We start from the raw sequence: 17,500 nt of genomic DNA, 5'->3' as shown, positions 1-17,500 counted from the left end.
ACGACAAAGATGTTAGGGAGCTGGCTCGATCCTCCCTGTTCCTGCACCTAAGAAGACGCAAGGTCCCATTGGCCAGGGATTCGGATCCCCACTTCCTAGAATTCAAAAGAAAAAACAGTGGAGAACTTGATCGGACTGGCCAGATCTGAATGACCTCTGTATCTGAAAAGGAGTGTCACTGGAGTGGGTGGGTCTGACTCTGGGACTGTGATCGTCTCAGAGTATATTATAACTGACCCTCTCACCTTCGTCAAGGCAACAGCCACATATGGTGGTCACAGTCACCTGCTAACACCTGCAGGTGCCCGGCGAACTCTTATGGATTTACACCAACATCAACAACAACAACACTGGACCGGACTGAATCTCCAGGGGAAACTTGCATGTCTTCCTTTTGCTGATCACTCTGTGTCTCACTCAGTCCTCAAGAACACTGCACTCAATGAGGACATTTTCACATTCACAGTACAAGGCAGATTACAAGTCCTCCCTACCAGACTCAACCTCTCTATCTGGTTTCCCTCATGGCCTGCATCACACCTCAGAATAGATCACTGAAACACTGTCACACATCCTAAATGGCTGCTATGCCTACAAAGGAATGTACATAGCACGTCATGACAGAATAGTAGACCTCATAGTGAACGACATCTCAAACCATTTCCCTCTCTCAGTAAGAATGTACAAACATTCTCAGGTAAAACCATCCATGTTTCAGCCCTGCAGTAGTACCTCTAGTACTTTCTTACACCAGATGTTGTTATTATCAATGAGGAGTCCAGTGAGGTGCACATTTTGGAGGTAGGCTGCAGCGTTGATTCCAGCATGGGGGAGTCTTTCTACACCAAGGTAGTTAAATACCAACCACTCCTAAACACCATCTCAGAGCTGGGCTAAAGGTGCACACTACTAGTTTTCATATTTGGTAGCCTAGGAAACACACACAGGTTGGTAGTAAGAGGGCAGCAAGAACTTGGGATGGCCAAAAAGAGGCTAAACAACTCGCTAAGTACTGTGCCATATCTGCTATTACTGGCAGCCGCCACATATGGCGGAGACGCTGCTACTTATACCCTTAAGAAGTGAGTATTGTGCTACTTATACCCTTTAGAACTGAGTATTGTGCTACTTATATCATTAAGAAGTGAGTATTATGCTACTTATATCCTTAAGAAGTGAGTATTGTGCTACTTATACCCTTTAGAACTGAGTATTATGCTACTTATATCCTTAAGAAGTGAGTATTATGCTACTTATATCCTTAAGAAGTGAGTATTGTGCTACTTATACCCTTTATAACTGAGTATTGTGCTACTTATATCCTTAAGAAGTGAGTATTATGCTACTTATATCCTTAAGAAGTGAGTATTATGCTACTTATGTCCTTAAGAAGTGAGTATTGTGCTACTTATACCCTTTAGAACTGAGTATTGTGCTACTTATATCCTTAAGAAGTGAGTATTGTGCTACTTATACCCTTTAGAACTGAGTATTATGCTACTTATATCCTTAAGAAGTGAGTATTATGCTACTTATACCCTTTAGAACTGAGTATTGTGCTACTTATATCCTTAAGAAGTGAGTATTATGCTACTTATATCCTTAAGAAGTGAGTATTGTGCTACTTATATCTTTAAGAAGTGAGTATTGTGCTACTTATACCCTTTAGAACTGAGTATTATGCTACTTATATCCTTAAGAAGTGAGTATTATGCTACTTATATCCTTAAGAAGTGAGTATTGTGCTACTTATACCCTTTAGAACTGAGTATTGTGCTACTTATACCCTTTAGAACTGAGTATTGTGCTACTTATATCCTTAAGAAGTGAGTATTATGCTACTTATACCCTTTAGAACTGAGTATTGTGCTACTTATACCCTTTAGAACTGAGTATTGTGCTACTTATACCCTTTAGAACTGAGTATTGTGCTACTTATATCCTTAAGAAGTGAGTATTATGCTACTTATATGCTTAAGAAGTGAGGATTATGCTACTTATATCCTTAAGAAGTGAGTATTGTGCTACTTATACCCTTTAGAACTGAGTATTGTGCTACTTATATCCTTAAGAACTGAGTATTATGCTACTTATACCCTTTAGAACTGAGTATTGTGCTACTTATATCCTTAAGAAGTGAGTATTATGCTACTTATATCCTTAAGAAGTGAGTATTGTGCTACTTATATCCTTAAGAAGTGAGTATAACGCTACTTATATCCTTAAGAAGTGAGTATTATGCTACTTATACCCTTAAGAAGTGAGTATTATGCTACTTATACCCTTTAGAACTGAGTATTGTGCTACTTATAGCCTTTAGAACTGAGTATTGTGCTACTTATACCCGTTAGAACTGAGTATTGTGCTACTTATATCCTTAAGAAGTGAGTATTATGCTACTTATATCCTTAAGAAGTGAGTATTATGCTACTTATATCCTTAAGAAGTGAGTATTGTGCTACTTATACCCTTTATAACTGAGTATTGTGCTACTTATATCCTTAAGAAGTGAGTATTATGCTACTTATATCCTTAAGAAGTGAGTATTATGCTACTTATGTCCTTAAGAAGTGAGTATTGTGCTACTTATACCCTTTAGAACTGAGTATTGTGCTACTTATATCCTTAAGAAGTGAGTATTGTGCTACTTATACCCTTTAGAACTGAGTATTATGCTACTTATATCCTTAAGAAGTGAGTATTATGCTACTTATACCCTTTAGAACTGAGTATTGTGCTACTTATATCCTTAAGAAGTGAGTATTATGCTACTTATATCCTTAAGAAGTGAGTATTGTGCTACTTATATCTTTAAGAAGTGAGTATTGTGCTACTTATACCCTTTAGAACTGAGTATTATGCTACTTATATCCTTAAGAAGTGAGTATTATGCTACTTATATCCTTAAGAAGTGAGTATTGTGCTACTTATACCCTTTAGAACTGAGTATTGTGCTACTTATACCCTTTAGAACTGAGTATTGTGCTACTTATATCCTTAAGAAGTGAGTATTATGCTACTTATACCCTTTAGAACTGAGTATTGTGCTACTTATACCCTTTAGAACTGAGTATTGTGCTACTTATACCCTTTAGAACTGAGTATTGTGCTACTTATATCCTTAAGAAGTGAGTATTATGCTACTTATATGCTTAAGAAGTGAGGATTATGCTACTTATATCCTTAAGAAGTGAGTATTGTGCTACTTATACCCTTTAGAACTGAGTATTGTGCTACTTATATCCTTAAGAACTGAGTATTATGCTACTTATACCCTTTAGAACTGAGTATTGTGCTACTTATATCCTTAAGAAGTGAGTATTATGCTACTTATATCCTTAAGAAGTGAGTATTGTGCTACTTATATCCTTAAGAAGTGAGTATAACGCTACTTATATCCTTAAGAAGTGAGTATTATGCTACTTATACCCTTAAGAAGTGAGTATTATGCTACTTATACCCTTTAGAACTGAGTATTGTGCTACTTATAGCCTTTAGAACTGAGTATTGTGCTACTTATACCCGTTAGAACTGAGTATTGTGCTACTTATATCCTTAAGAAGTGAGTATTATGCTACTTATATCCTTAAGAAGTGAGTATTATGCTACTTATATCCTTAAGAAGTGAGTATTGTGCTACTTATACCCTTTATAACTGAGTATTGTGCTACTTATATCCTTAAGAAGTGAGTATTATGCTACTTATATCCTTAAGAAGTGAGTATTATGCTACTTATGTCCTTAAGAAGTGAGTATTGTGCTACTTATACCCTTTAGAACTGAGTATTGTGCTACTTATATCCTTAAGAAGTGAGTATTGTGCTACTTATACCCTTAAGAAGTGAGTATTATGCTACTTATATCCTTAAGAAGTGAGTATTGTGCTACTTATACCCTTTAGAACTGAGTATTGTGCTACTTATATCCTTAAGAAGTGAGTATTATGCTAATTATATCCTTAAGGAGTGAGTATTGTGCTACGTATATCCTTAAGAAGTGAGTATTGTGCTACTTATATCCTTAAGAAGTGAGTATTGTGCTACTTATATCCTTAAGAAGTGAGTATTGTGCTACTTATACCCTTTAGAACTGAGTATTGTGCTACTTATATCCTTAAGAAGTGAGTATTGTGCTACTTATGTCCTTAAGAAGTGAGTATTGTGCTACTTATATCCTTAAGAAGTGAGTATTGTGCTACTTATATCCTTAAGAAGTGAGTATTATGCTACTTATATCCTTAAGAAGTGAGTATTGTGCTACTTATATCCTTAAGAAGTGAGTATTATGCTACTTATATCCTTAAGAAGTGAGTATTGTGCTACTTATATCCTTAAGAAGTGAGTATTATGCTACTTATATCCTTAAGAAGTGAGTATTGTGCTACTTATACCCTTTAGAACTGAGTATTGTGCTACTTATATCCTTAAGAAGTGAGTATTATGCTAATTATATCCTTAAGGAGTGAGTATTGTGCTACGTATATCCTTAAGAAGTGAGTATTGTGCTACTTATATCCTTAAGAAGTGAGTATTGTGCTACTTATGTCCTTAAGAAGTGAGTATTGTGCTGCTTATATCCTTTAGAACTGAGTATTGTGCTACTTATATCCTTAAGAAGTGAGTATTGTGCTACTTATATCCTTAAGAAGTGAGTATTGTGCTACTTATGTCCTTAAGAAGTGAGTATTGTGCTACTTATACCCTTTAGAACTGAGTATTATGCTACTTATATCTTTAAGAAGTGAGTATTATGCTACTTATACCCTTTAGAACTGAGTATTGTGCTACTTATATCCTTAAGAAGTGAGTATTATGCTACTTATACCCTTAATAAGTGAGTATTGTGCTACTTATACCCTTAAGAAGTGAGTATTATGCTACTTATATCTTTAAGAAGTGAGTATTATGCTACTTATACCCTTTAGAACTGAGTATTGTGCTACTTATATCCTTAAGAAGTGAGTATTATGCTACTTATACCCTTAATAAGTGAGTATTGTGCTACTTATACCCTTAAGAAGTGAGTATTGTGCTACTAATACCCTTATGAAGTGAGTATTATGCTACTTATACCCTTTAGAACTGAGAATTGTGCTACTTATGTCCTTAAGAAGTGAGTATTGTGCTACTTATGTCCTTAAGAAGTGAGTATTGTGCTACTTATATCCTTAAGAAGTGAGTATTGTGCTACTTATATCCTTAAGAAGTGAGTATTGTGCTACTTCTGTCCTTAAGAAGTGAGTATTGTGCTACTTATATCCTTAAGAAGTGAGTATTGTGCTACTTATGTCCTTAAGAAGTGAGTATTATGCTACTTATATCCTTAAGAAGTGAGTATTATGCTACTTATACCCTTTAGAACTGAGAATTGTGCTACTTATGTCCTTAAGAAGTGAGTATTGTGCTACTTATATCCTTAAGAAGTGAGTATTGTGCTACTTATATCCTTAAGAAGTGAGTATTATGCTACTTATATCCTTAAGAAGTGAGTATTATGCTACATATCCTTAAGAAGTGAGTATTATGCTACATATCCTTAAGAAGTGAGTATTGTGCTACTTATACCCTTTAGAACTGAGTATTGTGCTACTTATATCCTTAAGAAGTGAGTATTGTGCTACTTATATCCTTAAGAAGTGAGTATTATGCTACTAGTACCCTTAAGAAGTGAGTATTATGCTACTTATATCCTTAAGAAGTGAGTATTATGCTACTTATATCCTTAAGAAGTGAGTATTATGCTACTAGTACCCTTAAGAAGTGAGTATTATGCTACTAGTACCCTTAAGAAGTGAGTATTATGCTTGTTAAGTGATATAGTGAAGACCTGCTGCGTGTCACTGGTCCATGAGTTTGTGTATGTATTGTATTGCATCTGTATTATTTGTGTCCCTGTACTGTTTTTCTTTATGTGGACATAAATAAATGATTAAAATGTGTGTGTATGTTTTTGTGTGTGTCTGTGTGTGTGTGTGTGTGTGTGTGTGTGTGTGTGTATATGTGTGTGTCTGTGTGTGTCTGTGTGTGTATGTGTGTATATGTGTGTGTCTGTGTCTGTGTGTGTGTGTGTGTGTGTCTGTGTGTGTGTGTGTGTGTATGTGTGTGTGTGTGTGTGTGTGTGTGTGTGTGTGTGTGTGTGTATGTGTATGTAAGAGAAAGTCTCAGGGCTGAAATGCACACTTGTGAACTCCTGTTTAGACCGTTTGTTTAAACCAAATGAGCTGTTATCAGCGGTGTATCAGAGAGTTGTCCCTACATGGTAAACCTCTGTGTCCTCAGCTCCACCTGTCAGAAGGTGTGGCCAATCAGCTTCCTTTAAAATGACTGCTTCTGTCCTGTCAGGCTCAGAGATCAGGGGCTTCCTCCTAAAATGTGTGTGTGTGTGTCTGTGTGTGTGTGTCTCTGTGTGTTTGTGTGTGTGTGTGTGTGTGTGTGTGTGTGTGTGTGTGTGTGTGTGTGTGTGTGTGTGTGTGACTGTGTGTGTGTGTGTGTGTGTGTGTGTGTGTGTGTGACTGTGTGTGTGTGTGTGTGTGTGTGTGTGTGTGTGTGTGTGTGTGTGTGTGTGTGTGTGTGTGTCTGTGTCTGTGTGTGTTTATATGTGTGTGTGTGTGTGTGTGTGTGTGTGTGTCTCTGTGTGTTTGTGTGTGTGTCTCTGTGTGTATGTGTTTGTGTGCACCTATTTTTCTTTCCTCATTTTTCCTAAGTGAGAATTCCACTGCTTGTAAACCTTAGTGAAATGAAGAAGAATATCTGTCTGGTCCACCTGCATTGAATCACCATTCATGTTATTGAACTGTGATTAACATATGTTAAGCCAGATGTACCTGGGCTCACCCTTTTTCCACAACAATAGCTGTAAGCACTTAGTAAAATCACTGTCCAGTTAGCTGGTGGGGTACCATGGTAAGCCAATCAGAGGCAAAGTATGGCGGGTCATGCATTTGCCAACCAATGAAAAGAAACATCTCGGCCAGGATTGTATATATATTCTAGCCTGTTCAAGGTTCTTTTCTACCTTTGGCTTTCGTTGACCACTTTGCAAGGGTTTGGAGGACAACACCTTGAGATTGTTCTACTTGTTTCATTGCTCTTTTCCACTTCATCTACAACAATCTTCCACCTATTTTGTACCTACGGATTCAGGCGCATTTCACCTCTTCCTTTAAAAAAAACTGTGCAGATAAAGTGAGAGGTAAGTTCCAAATTTTTACAAATTCTTCTTGCATGGATAAATCAAGTCAGTCTGTTGGGAAAACTATGTTGTAAAAATACTGATAGCTGAATATCCTTTTATAAAGTCATTCAAGTTATCATGCCTTTCATCACTTACTGTATAAACTATCACTTTACATTGTCTTGTTATAGGTCATATAGTTAATCGTGTTTTTCCCCTTAAATATTTCACAGAAAAATGAGACCAAAAAGGGTTTGCCCTGAAAAGGACGCCTTGCACTTCATTGCTTCTGGGAAAGATAAAGACATATTTCAGAAAAAACTCATCAATGAGGAGAAAGGTATGTTAATACATTACAATATACAATTCTCTTTTCAATACTACATGCAGGCACAAGGTTTTTGGTATTTGGTACTAATCTTCTCATTTGAACTAACAGCAGGAAAGTCATTTTAAGCAGGACAGAATGAGTTATGTGCAATTATATATTAAGCATTTTCACTTTCTGTAAACCCTTAAAGTGACAATGCATATCATCATCATCAGTGCTATAATTGTTGATAGTTTTTGTTGTTCAATGCTGTGACAGTTGCAGTTGTTATGTTTAATGTAATTAATAAATAAATATAATTGACTTATTCAGTTTCATGATCTATTTTTCAGGTCATGGAGTAATCGCCGCCATAAACATTGAGCAGGGAGATTTCTTGCTTGAGTATGTTGGAAGACATATCACTGGCTTGGAAGGAGAGGCCCTGTTCAAAGAGTACTCAGAGAGTTCCTTTCAGGAACAGACTTTCTGGTAAGAACCGTTGAATGAATGTTCTTACTATAATTTAACTGTTTAATAATATTTCTAATCTGTAAAATGTATTTCCTTATTTTTTGTATGCAGTGTTGATGGCAGTAAGACTACAGCAAGACTTGGACGATTCATAAATGATGACCATATAAAGCCAAATAGCAAAATTAAAATAGTAAGTAACAGTCAAAAGTCACTCTGCCAGCATTTTTTTCATTATTTGTTTTAATCACAACATACATATATTGCTGAAACTACTGTTGTATTTTACATTACTAATGTGAAATAGAATAACTGATTATAATTCTGATTTTTGTGCCTGTGCTTATGTGACCAACAGATACTGGATGAACAGAAAAGCCCACATCTGTGTGCATTTGCAATCACAAAAATAAACGCCGGCGAAGAAATTTTGTACGACTACGGAGACCCTAACTGTCCATGGCGACATGTATGTATATTTATATTTTCACATTTTGTTACATGAAACTAATCTCAGGGATTTCATCAAGTAGTAAGGACTTCTTTCATCAACCAATATTGTAAATATGCTTTGCTTTTAAAGGTATTGTTAAAACTCAAAATGTAGAGTGGCCCTGATATGGTGGTGCATAAAATAAGGGTGGGGATGAAAGTAGGTAGAGAGAATGTAAGAATGTAAAGTCCACCCTTGAAGAAAAAGTGTTTACCCCTAACGTTGGCAATAAATATCATAAAATACAATAAACAATAGAAACAGAGAGAAAAGATGTTAGGCATGCCTGCCTGTACACTCAAAGGATTATGGGATTACTAATCTAACCATCAGTCAAGGGTAGTTTTATTTTAAATACAGTCTATGGTACAAGTTTGAATTAATTAATTTCATGTTGTAAATGTCATTTGTTTTAGAATACCACTGGTTCCTCTTGCGACAACAACATGGAAAAAAAGGTAAATATATATGGGGTTTTCTTCTTTTATTTGTATCACTATAGTGTTTTTCCAGTTTTTTATACTTCCTCATGTTTTGTATGTTTCATTTTGTATTTACGTATATAATCTAATAGATTGTTTGCATTTAAGGAATCCCGATGGAAGAAGTCATTTGAAAATCTTGACTGCAAACTGGGCATTATGAAGATTGATGACCTTGTTTTCAACATAAACATGAAGATCGCAAATGGATGCAATGCCGCAGAGATTTTCCCAGGACTTTTTCACAACTGCCTCGTGGCAGTGAAACGAGTTGCCAAGCATATTTCCCAAAAAGAGTTGGAAATGGCTCATTACTTGTGTTCAGACAGTTCAACTTTACAAGCAGAGCATCTTTTGCAACCACTTGCCGTGTTGGAAGACACCTACTTTGCCTATTTCGTCACCCCTCTCTGTGAATACAGTCTGAGCGAACTGATTGAAAACAAGGATTTTCCTGAGAGACAAAGCTTGACTGAGCACTGAAGGCTGGGTATATGCCATGAGTTATTGCTGGGACTTAAGGAACTTCACTCACATGGGATTTTGCATAGAGACCTGAAGCCTGAAAACATTTTGTTTGGTAAGAAACTATGCATGAAACAGCCTGTAATATGCATTTTAATAGTGTTCATGTAATTGTGTGGATGTTGTTGTAATTGATATGTATGATTAAGAAGCATTTTTGACTTATTCTACAGATATGAACAATAAACTGTACATCGCCGACTTTGGAGCAAGCAGAAAATTGGATTTTGCACAAACCACTTTGTTTTCTCAAATGGCTGGATCTTTTTCTTGGTCCAGTTATGAGGATGTTGGAGGCCTAACATACAAGTACAGAAAGGAATCCGATATCCAAGTAAGTTGAGCTTGAAAGTGTTTATTTAAATGTACATTATTATTGTATTTTAGTACATTACTACTATGAGTTTGAATTTCTCAAATATTTTTTGATTCTGTACAGTTTTGCTAGTTAGGTAATGAACAGTGGGTTCCCACAATTAGATTTTTAGTGACTGTGAGTGAACATTATTTTAAATGATCCATTACATTTTAGGTAGCTGGGTGCTTGGTGCATTACATCCTGACCGATGGGCAACATCCCTATCAAACTATGACACCATACTCCAATGATCCAGTTGGGCTATCTCAAAATATCAGAACAGGCAACTTCACTCTTCAATGTGAAGAAAGATGGACGACTCAAACTGATATTATTACCAGAATGCTGAGTAGATCTTTTGAAGAACGTCCCAACATTGGAGAATGCCTTGCGGCTCTCACATGTAAGTGCCAAGAATAACACTCTTCGGTTACATATTTATTTCAAGTTAATATAAAGTTTTATGGATTGGAAAAGTGTTATACTCAAATCACTTCTATGGAAATGATGCATGTTATTCTAATGTATTTACAGGTTTCACACATCAGCCTGATCATACTGGACCCGCAAACATATCTGGCAATGAGAATAGAAATAAAGTAAGTATTCTCAATATTGTGCACTAACATAACATCAAAAAAAATGAACAATGCACAGAGGAAATCTATACCCTATATCTAATTCAAATAGAATATCTTGTATGTCATTGTGGATGAATAAAGGTTTACCATTATGGAATTTCCAGAAATAGTTGTATATTACAAGATTATATCCATATTGCCCACCCCTATTTTCCATTGTATAATATTTGACACCTGCTTGTTTTGACCTACTTTTAAAGGATATCTGGAATACTCAAAGAATTGAAAATACATTAAAATGGTGATAAATAGAATGAGGCATTGCAGCACCATTAACACACCAAGTGCTTGATTTGAGTCATTTTTTGACATGCGTTCAGCATGTCAAAAAATGACTCAAATCAAGCACTTGGTGTGTTAATTGCTGCACTGTTTTTCTTCTTTTTTTGTTACAGGACAGAACCCCTACAGCAAATTGCTGTCCCCAAACACCAGATGAAATGGATGATGAGGAAGAAGATGAAGAAGAAGAACAAGCAGAAGAAGAATCATCTCCCACTGAAGAGGAATCATCTTTGTGTGAAATGGTAATTAGGGTTTTATTACATAACCACAGGTGGTGAAAAATGCATACGATAACTGTAAGCAAAAAGTACTTAAGGTAGAAATATATTTCACTTTTATGTGCAAATTAATAACCAGGTTATGTTTCTTTATTTCAGACCACTAAGCAAGAACATTCCCTTTACCTGGACATGTCAGATGATGATGATGAAGAAGAAGAAGATGAACAACAAGCAGAAGCTGAATCATCTCCCACTGAAGAGGAATCATCTTTGTGTGAAATGGTAATTAGGGTTTTATTACATAACCGAAGGTGGTGAAAAATGCATACGATAACTGTAAGCAAAAGTACTACTCTACTAAGGTAGAAATGTATTTCACTTTTATTTGCAAATTAATAATTAGGTTGTGTTTCTTTATTTCAGACCACTGAGCATCAACATTCCCTTTCCCTGGACATGTCAGATGATGAAAAAGAAGAAAAACAGGCAGAAGTAGCAGCAGAAAAGGAAATAATCCAAGGAAAACCACCTTCAAAAATGGCAATGACAGACAATATCAAAGTGAAAATGTCCTCAAACTCAGAACATCAGAGAATCTATGACAAGAAGAACTACTGCCTTTACTGTGAGAAGCCTTATGCTAAAATCACAAGACATCTGAAGCAGAAGCATTCTGCCAAAATTGAAGTGGCTAAGGCAATTTCAATGAAAAAAGGAACACACAAGCAAAATCTTGCTTTCAGCCAAATAAGAAACATGGGAAACTACCACCATAACTGTTCTGTCCTGTCCTCTGGGAAAGGACAAATCATACCAAAAAGACAAGCAACCTTTCCATCAACAGCAACAGACTATCTGCCTTGCAAGTTTTGCTTTGCTATGTATGTCAAAACAGACCTCTGGAGGCATCAAAAGCGTTGCAAACAACAAGTCAACAAGGATGGACCAGTAAAAAGAAGGGTTCAGGCAAGTTGTTCCTTGATGCTGCCCACGGACAATACATTTTCCAGTGGACTTAAGAAAGTTCTTGAAGACATGACATACGACACTGTAGCTCAAGTAGTGAAGTCTGACATGCTTATCACTTCACTGGGAGAGAGAATGTTCCTCAAAAATGGAGAGGTTGGACGACATCAGGCAGACATCAGGAATAAGATGAGAGAACTGGCAAGGCTTCTTATTGTGGCAAGGAAAATCGACAAAGACATTGTCTTTTTGAAGGATTTGATCAACCCAGGGAAGTTCAACACAGTACTTGAGGCTGTAAAACAGATGACTGGGTTTGATCACTCAACAAACCGATTCTTAGTTCCCTCAACTGCACTCAAATTGCGCCATTCCCTTGTGAAGGTGTCATATATTTTGCAAGGAGAAGCTCTACGTCAAGAGGACATTGTCTTAAAGGGAAGAGCAGAGCAATTCCTTAAATTAATCGAACTGGAATGGACAACACATGTGTCATCCAATGCACTGAAAACACTGTATCAAAAAAAATGGAACAGCCCCCAAATCCTGCCTCTATCAGAGGACATCAAGAAGCTCCAGGATCATTTAAAACACCTTGAAAAAGTCAACAAAAAAGCTCTCTTTGACAAACCTGAAAAAAACTCATGGAGTGAGCTGTCTAAAGTCACACTGACACAGCTGATTTTATTCAATCGTCGCCGTGAAGGAGAAGTTTCTAGAATGGAAGTCAACACATATCTGCAGAGAAACAAACAGAGTATGCAGGATGACATTCTGGAGAGTCTGTCACCTGTTGAAAAAAAGTTATGTCAGAAACTCACCAGGGTAGAGGTACGGGGCAAAAGGGGCCGTAAAGTACCAGTGCTGTTCCCAACAAATGTAAAAGAGTCTGTGGAACTCCTGATTAAAACCAGGGAAGAGGTTGGGATTCCCCCAAACAATCCCTACATTTTTGCCCGTCCGTGTTATGGATCACAGGAGAACATTCGAGGATGTGACAGTTTAAAGCATTATGCAAAAGCCTGTGGAGCCAAAGAACCAGAAAACATCACATCCACAAAATTAAGAAAACATGTTGCCAAAGATTCACAGCTCCTTAACCTGCAAACGAATGAACTAGACCAGCTGGCAAGTTTCATGGGACATAATATCGAGGTCCACAGGGAGTTTTACAGACTCCCTGAAGAAACCCTCCAAATGGCAAAAGTGAGCAAACTTCTATTTGCCCTGCAAGATGGAATAGGCAAATTCAAAGGAAAATCTCTGGAAGAAATAACACCCAACATCAACTGTAAGTAAATGATTTAAAGAATCCCTCTACTTGTTTTTAAATACTTTAACTTATAATGGAGAAAAAAATACCTTTTCGCTTTAAGTATTCATTTTAAACATTGTGTTGCAGCTGAGCAGGACCTGAGCGACTCAGATGCAGAGGAAGTCCAATCTGAGCAGACTGCAACACCAAGTCAAGAAGGTAAGATTTTCTTCTGCATGTAGTGTTTTAATGGCAAGAAAAAAATATGTCCACTAAATGCAGCCTGACTTTCAATTATTCAATCACCTATTGAATGTGTAAACATTGAATTGCATCAATGTGGTTTCAGGAAACTCAGAGGGTGGACATTCAGATCACAGGGCTGCTACCTCAAAGAAGAAAACTGGGGTCATAAAAAACTCGTCAAAAGGGTGAGTTTTTCCAATGAATCTAAACAATATTGTATACATGGAGAACTGTTGACATTTATTGACTAAAATGGTTAGTCATTTCTATTCATCACTTTATTCACTTGCTCTCTTTTGTTTTATGTATAGAGAAACCAAGAAGGCCCTGGTCACAGTCTGAGAGAAAAATTGTGGAACACCATTTCAAGGACTTCCTGAAGGAAATGAAGCTCCCTGGAAAAGTAGACTGTCAAAGATGCTTAAATGAAAATCAGACTCTAAGGGACAATGGAAGAGACTGGAAAACCATAAAATACTTTGTGCACAGCAAAATAGTATATATCAAAAAGAATGTGTGCCAAGGGCGTTAAGACCAAAAAAACTGTTGGAAAAAATGTTGTTGTACTGGATAGTCAGGATCCTGTATTGGAGACTGCACTATTCAGTAGGAAAACACACCTCAACGCACCACAACGTCGAAGTCATCCACAAGCGACAGCAGTCGGTGGGAAAGAGGAAGTCGGCAGCTGCCTTCACTCTCCTACCCATCAGCTCTATAGCCTAGTTTCTATTATATTAATATAGTGTTTTTGAAAAACCAAAGATACATTTTTACATGTAGTAAGCATTTAGCCTCACGCTAATTTATCAAGACTCGAGTAGGGCTCCATCGCCTCCTGCCCTCAGCCTCTCCAACCGTTTCAGTGCCCTGTCAGAATCGGAACTAGTAGCGGCCGATGTGGTTCGCCGGGCTCATCCCGCTTCAAAGCCGACTGACCAGCCGTCGTCACAGAAGAGGACCGCTGCCTCACGGCTAAAGCTTGTAAGAGAAGCGGTAGCCAGATGATCCGGTGGCCTACACTGCCTGGATCGGCCCTAATGACAACGTTCCTCAAAAACAATCTCCGCAACCGACCGGTAAGCAATCTTGCTCTTCTTTTCCATGTCCATCTGTAACCGACACTGACTGTTTTGCTCCTGTCACCGGCCATCCACACCCCCCCACCCCTCGTACGCTCTTCCCCCCAACCACAGTAATTATTGGTGACTCCATCACCAGAGATTTAACGTTTCATAATGCTGTCACACACTGCTTTCCTGGAGCCAAAGTTATGCTATTATAATTCTAGACTGCCGGGGAAGTTCCTTCCTTCCTATGACACACTGAGCTGCTCTCTCATCTCTGTTTTCATCTGTTTCCTTTTGTGTGAATCCTTGTCCCAGAAATACATGTTACTAACCTAGTTCCGGGGAGTTTACTCCCCGGAGTCCTTATGTTTTTTCTTCGCAGAGCTACGCTGCAATGTCCGGTCACGTCCTGCTACATCCTGCTGCGTCCACTGCATCCACCCATGCTCTGCTGTGCCAAGTTACATCCCGCAACACCCTCCTGTGCCCTGCTATGACATGAACTACAACGACTACCTTGTAGTCACTGTTCCATTATCTTTATTATGACTGCCACTGTTCATCACACCCCCAACCGGCCCCATCAGACACCGCCTATCTAGAGTCTGGTTCTGCCGAGGTTTCTTCCTAAAAGGGAGTTTTTCCTCACCACTGTCGCAATAGCCACTGCTAATGCTTGCTCTTAAAGGAATTACTGTAATTGTTGGGGCTTTGGAAATTATAACTAGACTTACTCTATCTGTAAAGTGTCTCGAGATAAATCTTGTTATGATTTGATACTATTAAATAAAATTGAATTGAATTGAATTGTTGGTTGTGTGCCTTTTACTTAATTCAAACTCCATTTTACAATGCTGTACTATTTGACAGCCCTCAAAGATACCTTATCTATTCACCAGTTAATGTATAACAGAGATTATAATTATAAGAAGAATTTGCCTGTTACATCACTGCAGATTATTTTTTTTCTGTACATTTCTTATAGTTATATGTCTGACAATCACAATGTACCGTCTTCATAAAGTCCTTGAATTTCATCATTTCAGGACAGGGGAATGTTAGTCTAAATGTTGTATGACAATCTGGCTATTTCACATTAGCAACCCTAAAACTCAAGGTGTAAAGGCCTAACGACCATCATCTGATACTGGTAACCCTCCCCCACACGGATAAGGCCTTTCAATCTCATTTGTAAATGAAGTAGCATGTATGAAAAAGAAATGAGCACAAGGAGTAATATGACAAGTTTGATAGATAAGATTTAGTTAAGTTTCATAAGGTTTTTCTCGTTTGTAAATGTTTAGATAACGTTTTCTTTTTTCAACTATCCTAAAAGATAATCTCAACCAAATAATGATAATAATTCTTGTAACCCTTGACAGCTTCTAAATCCCTGGTTTGTAATTGATATAATACTTTAGAAATGGGGAATCCATCATTCATGAAGTATGAACATTATACTATTAACACATTATAGATAAGCGTATTAAAGAACAAATGAAACATTAATGACTTTGATTAGGAATTACATACTAATGTATAAGTATGTCGGACAGTTGAAAAAAGAAAACTTTATCTTGCAATGGTGTTTGAAGTTTGTGCGCTAAAACAGGTTGTCCCCACTTGGACTCTATTAAATGACAGAAGTCCCCTGTTGACTAGTGTGCTGAGACACTAACACTCCTGCATGAGTCCATACTGTACATTAGTTCAGTAAAAGACAGTATCAGTGTCAGGAGTAATATGACAAGTTTGATAGATAAGATTTAGTTAAGTTTCATAAGGTTTTTCTCATTTGTAAATGTTTAGATAACATTTTCTTTTTCCAACTATCCTACACTTAAAACCTATATTAACACACTCACTAACTTTAAGTACATGTCTAAGTCATTATATGTTCAAATGCATGCGTCAATGGAAATGGTCATCAGTAAGATCATTTCTTTTTTTGTTTTAATCAATCACCCAAGCTGATTTGAGATCAGAAAGGACTAGACCTTTTCAATGTAATTGTTTACACAAGCTACACTACTGTACGGAACAGAAGTAACATGTATGAAAAAGAAATAAGCACAATTCATAATACTGATAAAAAAAAGATAATCTCAACCAAATAATGATAATAATTCTTGTAACCCTTGACAGCTTCTAAATCCCTGCTTTGTAATAGATATAATACTTTAGAAATGGGGAATCCATCATTCATGAAGTATGAACATTATAATATTAACATATTATAGATAAGCGTATTAAAGAACAAATGAAACATTAATAACTTTGATTGGGAATTACATACTAATGTGTAAGTATGTCGGGCAGTTGAAAAAAGGGTTATGGTTAGGGTTAGTCCCCACTTGGACTCTATTAAATGAAAGAAGTCCCCTGTTGACTAGTGTGCTGAGACACTAACACTCCTGCATGAGTCCATACTGTACATTAGTTCAGTAAAAGACAGTATCAGTGTCAGGAGTAATATGACAAGTTTGATAGATAAGATTTAGTTAAGTTTCATAAGGTTTTTCTCATTTGTAAATGTTTAGATAACATTTTCTTTTTCCAACTATCCTACACGTAAAACCTATATTAACACACTCACTAACCGTAAGTACATGTCTAAGTCATTATATGTTTAAATGCATGCGTCAATGGAAATGGTCATCAGTAAGATCATTTATTTTTTTAATCAATCACCCAAGCTGATTTGAGATCAGAAAGGACTAGACCTTTTCAATGTAATTGTTTACACAAGCTACACTACTGTACGGAACAGAAGTAACATGTATGAAAAAGAAATAAGCACAATTCATAATACTGATAAAAAAGATAATCTCAACCAAATAATGATAATAATTCTTGTAACCCTTGACAGCTTCTAAATCAATGATTTGCATTTTAATATAATACTTTAGAAATGGGGAATCCTTCATTCATGAAGTATGAACATTATAATATTAACACATTATAGATAAGCATATTAAAAAACAAATGAAACATTAATGAC

At 36.7% G+C, this 17,500-nt stretch overlaps 1 protein-coding gene and 1 long non-coding RNA gene across 2 annotated transcripts in view; one reads left to right on the top strand and one right to left on the bottom strand.

The window, feature by feature from the left end:
* Positions 1-7,228, bottom strand: part of LOC118494130 — a 17,877-nt gene extending 10,649 nt beyond the window's left edge. Inside the window, exon 1 of the long non-coding RNA XR_004896192.1 lies at positions 7,131-7,228. This is a non-coding gene — a long non-coding RNA (uncharacterized LOC118494130). The remainder of the gene's footprint in view (positions 1-7,130) is intronic.
* LOC116062299 (cephalotoxin-like protein) overlaps positions 1-17,500 on the top strand; it is a 1,100,540-nt gene that overhangs the window by 395,276 nt on the left and 687,764 nt on the right. The gene's annotated exons all lie outside the window — the stretch shown is intronic.

The sequence above is a fragment of the Sander lucioperca genome, chromosome 21 (assembly GCF_008315115.2).
Source record: "Sander lucioperca isolate FBNREF2018 chromosome 21, SLUC_FBN_1.2, whole genome shotgun sequence".
NCBI lineage: Eukaryota > Metazoa > Chordata > Actinopteri > Perciformes > Percidae > Sander > Sander lucioperca.
This window is presented reverse-complemented; position numbering and strand designations above follow the sequence as displayed.